Source organism: Neomonachus schauinslandi, chromosome 5 (assembly GCF_002201575.2).
Source record: "Neomonachus schauinslandi chromosome 5, ASM220157v2, whole genome shotgun sequence".
Lineage (NCBI taxonomy): Eukaryota > Metazoa > Chordata > Mammalia > Carnivora > Phocidae > Neomonachus > Neomonachus schauinslandi.
This window is the reverse complement of record NC_058407.1, coordinates 69,455,225-69,462,046: the sequence shown is the minus strand read 5'-3', so window position 1 is coordinate 69,462,046 and position 6,822 is coordinate 69,455,225. Positions and strand designations below refer to the sequence as shown.

Below are 6,822 nucleotides of genomic sequence, written 5' to 3'. Positions count from 1 at the left end.
CCTTTCAGGCTCTGGTAAACTCTCCTCTCAGTCTTCAAGGGCTACTTTGGTGGAAACCTTCAGAAAGCATTATACAAAGGAGATGCTCCACAGAGCTAGAAACCTGAAGCTGTCCTTTCCCTACCAGATTCTGAGCATTTGGGAGATTGAGAAGATTTTCTTTCGTGAAATCTCCTTGTAGTAGCTTTGTGGACTCTAGGGTATATTCTGACACACTGTACCACCCCATCACCAAGGTGATTATACTTTTCTTTTCCAATTTACAGAAATGTGCTTATTGCTATTGCACATAAGGGGTTGAAGACATTTGCAGTAGTGACTAGGCCCCCTCTGGGATCTTCTGTTTACTGGTTGGAAACCACCAAACTATTTGATGTTCCTTTCATCTGACCATCCCACTCTCCTCATCTCCTGGTCTGTGCCTACCAGCGTATGATGCCCATTCATTCATTCATTCATTCATTCAATGAGTTACTGGGTCCCCAAAATGCAAGAAGCCATCTCCATGTACTTGGAAGCTCTAAATATGCTTTCTCACAATCCTCTTCTCCATTAAATATGACATCTCCTTGCATTTGGTTGAAGTGCATTATCTACTTAGTGGTCTCATTAGCCTTCATGTCTCTGTTTTAGTCCATAAAGTACTACAGTTAATTTGGATCAGATCTCCAGTTTACCTCTCCAATTTGGTGGCCAATAAATCAGCAGGCCAAATAATCAGACCTGGATCCAGAGACATGACTGCCTTCAACCCAAGCCTCTTGTGAGACCATCTACCAACACTTTGTGTCTATCTTTGCTTGACATTGCCTTGGAACAGTGAGTCTCAAAGCAGGTGGTGGTAGTATGGCGGGTGTGAATTCAGAATCTCCATTGGTGTATGTGCGTGTTTGCAAAGTTTGAATCATAATATCTCATTTAATTTTTTCAAATAACAATAAAAGAAGGCATATGATTTTTACGTTTTTAAAGGAAGGCATGGATTTTAAGAGATTGTAAAACATGGCCTTAGAATTTACAAAGAAGATGACATCTTGTCTGCTTTCCAGATGTCACCCAGCACTGGAGCACAGTGATAACATCCTACATGTAATGCTCCATTCCTGATAATTCAGGACAATTGCTGCCTATCAAAAGGCAAGATTTCTAGCAATCTTTACATCTTGAGAACAGGGAAATAATAAAGTAAACAAACAGCCTTTAGAGCCTTTGAATCTATATGTAATATACTGGTTTGGAGAATCGTGCTTCCCTTTTAGCTAGGTGGAGTCAGTGTGGCTAAGTTTTGGTGCATAAAATGTCATAAAAATGTTGGTAGGACTTTCAGAACAGTTCAGTAAAAAGAGGAGAGTTGTACCTTTTTGTTATTATTTCCTTCCTTCTTTCTGCTGCTTGCAAGGGAGCTGTAATGGTTAGAGCTCCAAGCTTTCCTAGACTATGACAAGTCACATAGAACAGAGTAAAGACAGAAGGCCTCAGAAGGTGGTCTGGAGTCCTCCTACCTGGATTGCTTACATCTACACTTCTTTTTTTTTTTTTTTGAGAGAGAGAGAGAGAGAGATTGACAGAGTGCGAGCAAGCAGGGGAGGGGGGCCGGGGGGAGAGAGAAAGAGAGAATCTTAAGCAGGCTCCACGCTCAGTGTGGAGCCCGAGATGGGGCTCAATCTCACTACCCTGAGATCATGACCTGAGCCTAAATCAAGAGTCAGATGCCTACCGGACTGAGCCACCCAGGAGCCCTGCTTCCCTCTACACTTCTTTACACAAGCAAATATGCCTCTTGCATTTAAGCTACTACAGTTGGGTTTCTGTTACTCACAGCTGAACCTAACTTGAACTGATATGCCTTGTTAATTTGATTTCTCAGTAGCTTAAAAGGACCAAATTAGAAGCAGGAAGGGCTGCTTCTGTTAGCAAGTAAGGAAACAGAAAAAATTATTGCAGGCCAGGAAGTCAATTAATGGTGATATGGCTGACGTCAAGTCAGCAAGAAAGCAGGAAAAGGTGTAGAATATTTCAGACATTTTTTTTGGAATATGGTTGATGTTTAAAAAACTCTGACAGAGTAAACCAGTTACTTTTAGATTTGACACTTTAGACACTTCCTCATCACTGCTTTTGTCAGCAATATTTCTGGAGCTAGTCATTGTGTGAGCGAGGACAAAAAAACCAGACACAATATACCTTTGTATTCAAGGTGTTCACCGTAGACCCCAGGAAGGTGAGGCATTTGTTTCAGTGAGTACTGAGGGGTGTGGATGTACATTTATTTTGTGTAAATTGGTAGTTGGGAGAGCTGCTTAGTTCAGGCACTACTCCTGTGGTTATCCATAGTTGTTTAAATTGTCCTAGGTTAAGTAGAGAGACAGAGGCTGAGTGTAAAACCTAATAATCCAAGCTGCTGGTCTAGTTCTTTAACAAATGACACTGCCTCACTTGTCCTAAATTCTCTTTAAATAACGAAAATTTATTTCCCTCTTGACTACCTTCTGACAAAGGGGCTCCTGTTCTCTTCCATTCTGTCGCTCCCAGAAATACCAACACAAGAAAACTTCATCAGCAACTAGGGTCACAGTGTCAGACAAAGCTTATTGTCTGGGTTGGTGATTTTGTTCCAGGAAGAGAACTCTTAAAATAATACCCAAACACCAAAAAGCAGAGCTGGACTTATTCATTTCCCAACCCTTCACAGTTCTATTTTGTAAACCCAAGTCACTGAATAATTAATTTTCAAAATCTTCGGGACACCTTAGTCACATCCAATTTTTGTGGGTGGAGATAATGACTTGAACGGAACATGAGCAGAGAGTTGATTTTAAGTAAGGAAATGGGGTCAGGGAGAGGTTAAGTGGCTGGCCTGGGGTCAGATAGCAAGCTGGTGACTCAACTTTGCAGCTCCTGGATCTGAGGCCTGCAAAGAAAACCAGAGCCCATTTCCTCTTGATAAGTTAACTGCCCCATATCTGTGGTCTGTCGTAAGCTTTTAAGAGCCACATTCCTTTTGTGACTGCAGACCTGAGCTCCTATGACTTTCACCAGAGTCTGGAAAACACTTTCAAGGTCAGACTGTGGTATATAGAGGGCAGATTAGCACTTGATTTGCCACTGAAAATCATTATGCAATTCATAGGAGTTGCCATCTTTTTGGTGTCTTATGATCTCCATTGGGTACATATTCATAACAAGCAGCCTATAGAACAGATTGCCATGTCTCAGAAATGATGATGACATGTGTTTATGGAGTGCTTCCTATGTGTCAGGCACACTGTGAAGTGTTGTACATGGATTATCTCATTTAATCCTCCTGAGGGCCTTGCCGGGTAGGTTAATTTATAGCCCTTTTTACTGATGAGGATGTTGAGGCTTTTCAGGGGTTAAGTACCTAGCCCAAGTTGACACAGCTAGAAAATGGCCAAGAGTTATGAACCCAATTTTGTAGGACTCAGAGGTCGCCATGCTACAAAAAATTCCTATACACTCATACTGACCTTTCCCCCCCCACACTTCTGTTATTTCAATTCTTTTACAGAGTAAAATTTTATGTGGGTATAATTTTCATCCCAGCCTTAGGTAAGTGGTTTGACTTTTATATAATTTTATATATTTTATATATATTTATAATATATATTTATATATATGTTTTATAATATTTTATTTTTATTTATTTGACAGAGAGAGGGAACACAAGCAGGGGGAGTGGGAGAGGGAGAAGCACACAAGCAGGGGGAGTGGGAGAGGAGAAGCAGGCTTCCCGCGGAGCAGGGAGCCCGATGTGGGGCTCGATCAGGACCTGAGCCCAAGGCAGACGCTTAACTACTGAGCCACCCAGGCGCCCCTATATTTATATTTTTTAACAGTGAGGTTAATTGTCCTACCTGCAAACAGATTAAAGATGCATCTCCCATTGTGGTCTTGTTTGGAGATCTTAGTTACACCCCTCAGAAAATAACATTTTCCAAACTAAAAAGCTGAAAATAAAACTATTTGAAAGTAGAATTCTACGTGAAAATTCATGACGTATAGTGGCCCTGCCCCAGTCTTTCTGGGACTTCTTCCAATATTCTTCATTTTCTGGAAAACATGACCCAGCAAACTAAAAAGATAATGGAATACACGTGTACAAAAGTTTTTACTTGAAAAGTTTGTTCCTATAAATGGAGCTATATGTGGGTTCATTGGAGAAACATCTGTTTCTTTGGAATGGGATGAATAAGAAAGTTACAACTTTTCTGCTTGTTTGTCGGAGAAGGGAGGGAATGGAGAGCCTGAGAAGCCGCCGCCACCGCCGCCAGCGCCCCCGTGCGGAAGCCGAGGGGACAAGTCGGCCGCGCCTCCGAGCCCGCCCCTCCCCCCACTCGAGGTTCCTAGTCTTCTCCCCACCCCTCCTTCTCCCTGCGCCCAAACTCCCCTGCAGCCCCTTCCCCCCCGGCAGCACTTGCCCCCCACGGCTCTGTCCTCAGACTCAGTCCACAGCCTGTTAAACCGGCTGGATCACTCTGAAGTTCTACGCGGGCAGCGAGATGCCTCAGCGGAGCATGTTAAAAAGGCATATCAGAAACTGGCACCCAAGTGGCATCCTGAGAATAAACAAGAAGTGGAGAGAAAACCCAGACAAGTAGCTGAGGCGTATGAGGTGTAATCAGATGCTAAAAAAACGGAATATCTATGATAAATAGGTCAAAGAAGGATTAAATGGAGGTGGAGGTGGGTCATTTTGACAGTCCCTTTGAGTTTGGCTTCACCTTCCGCAACCCAGACCACGTCTTCAGGGCAGTTTTTGGTGGAAGTGGAAGGGACCCGTTTTCATTCGGCTTCTTCAAAGACCCATTTGAGGACTTTCTGGGGGGCAATCAAAGGGGTTCTTGCAGAAGCAGGTGCTGAGGCACGGGTTGTTTTTCTCTGCCTTCAGTGGGTTTCCATCTTTCGGAGGAGGATTTTCTTCATTGATACAGAAATCGATTTACTTCCTTTGGTTCACCGGGTCATGGGGGCCTCATTTCATTTTCTTACATGGCCTTTGGTGGTAGTGGGATGTGTAACTTCAAATCTATATCACCTTCTACTAAAATTGTTAATGGCAGAAAAATCACTAGAAAGGGAATTGTCGAGGATGGTCCAGAAAGAGTAGAAGTTGAAGAAGACCGTCAGTTAAAGTCCTTATAATAAATGGTAAGGAGCAGCTGCTATGATTGGACAACAAATGATTAAACCCGCATATGTAACAGAAATGCTGACTATATCCAGCCCATTTGAGGATTAGCAGGAACATTTTTATTTATTTTATTTTTTTGAAGATTTCAAATAACTCAACTTTCAGTATAACTGTAACTGCAGTATTACTTATACACAGCTCATCGAAGCCCTATTTATCATAGACTTTTGAGTTTATGGTTGAACCCCATAATAGAGATAATTTTTTTTGTTTTTAAAATTGTTGTAAATCTCTGTATGCACTTTGCTTTTTTATTAAATGTTATCCAAAGTGACCTGACTCTTGTATGCTAACACCAGTGTGGACCTGCTTTTCCATTGTGTTTGAAACATGAGCCAAGTAGTTAGCCTGCTGTGAAGTTAACAGTGCCAGGATGAATCTTCTCCAAAAATAATTTCAATTTTTTTCTGGTATTTAATATTGAGAGATATTAATGCATTAATGGTAATATGTTGCTCATTTGATATAAATTGAGGATGTTTTCTAGTTGTGCATGAATATTGGCATCTTAGTAACTTTTGACAATTGTTTAAATGTTAAGCTTAGGTTTAAAAAAGTAAAGCTGGGGGCGCCTGGGTGGCTCAGTTGGTTAAGCATCTGCCTTGGGCTCAAGTCATGATCCCAGTGTCCTGGGATCGAGCCCCGCATCAGGCTCCCTGCTCAGTGGGAGGTCTGCTTCTCCCTCTCCCTCTGCCCCTGCTTGTGTTCCCTCTCTCTGCTGTGTCTCTCTCTGTCAAATAAATAAATAAAATCTTTAAAAAAAAAAAAAGTTGCTCATTATGGAAAATGCAGGTAAGTGAACAGGAAGAACTAGGAGTCCTTCACAGTCCTACCACCTAGAAGAGCCACTGTTAATACCCTGGAGTATGTCCTTATAGGTCCCCCTTGTCCATGTGTACACATATAGGCATGCACACATTTGGGCTCTTTGACCTAAAATTTTAGAACATACTTTTCCTACTTACCTGTAAACCATGACTATGATATTAACACCCATAACTCTTTTTTACATAGCATAATTTCACATGGATGTCGTTGGACATTTAAAATTGTTTTCGATATTTTGCTACTATAAAAACTCTGGAAAAACTTTTCCTTTTAGGAAAATTTTGAACTTATCCTTAATTATTTTTGTAGGTTAAGGTCCTAAATTTTTTATAATTTCTGGATGAAAGCAAATGCAGATTTGGAGACTTTTGAAACAGTCTGTAATGCTCTCCAGTTTACTCCCAATTTGCACCGTAATTTTTGGTATATATGGGCCATGGTTAGTTTGGAAGGCCTGAGGAAGTATTTTTAGTGCCAAATGTGATTGCACTACAAATCAAGAATATTAGAACTAATGTTTGTTGTGTGGGTAGCTCAGAGTAAAATATCGTAGAGGTCAATACATGGCATATATTATTATGAATATAATTATTATCATTGAAATCCAGGACTTTTTAGAGGTGTAATTGAATGTCATGCAAATTCATTGACTGCTGGCCTTTCTAAGCTGGCCTTCCTGAACATGTGGCAAGCTCAGATTTGACATTTTAGACACTTTTCCATTAAAATAGGAAGAGCTATTTGAAGAGCTTCTGAAAAAATTGGCATATGTGGAAAGCAGA

At 41.1% G+C, this 6,822-nt stretch overlaps 1 pseudogene; it reads left to right on the top strand.

The window, feature by feature from the left end:
- Positions 1-1,002: 1,002 nt before the first annotated feature.
- On the top strand, positions 1,003-5,204 carry LOC110593587 (annotated as a pseudogene).
- Positions 5,205-6,822: the final 1,618 nt, after the last annotated feature.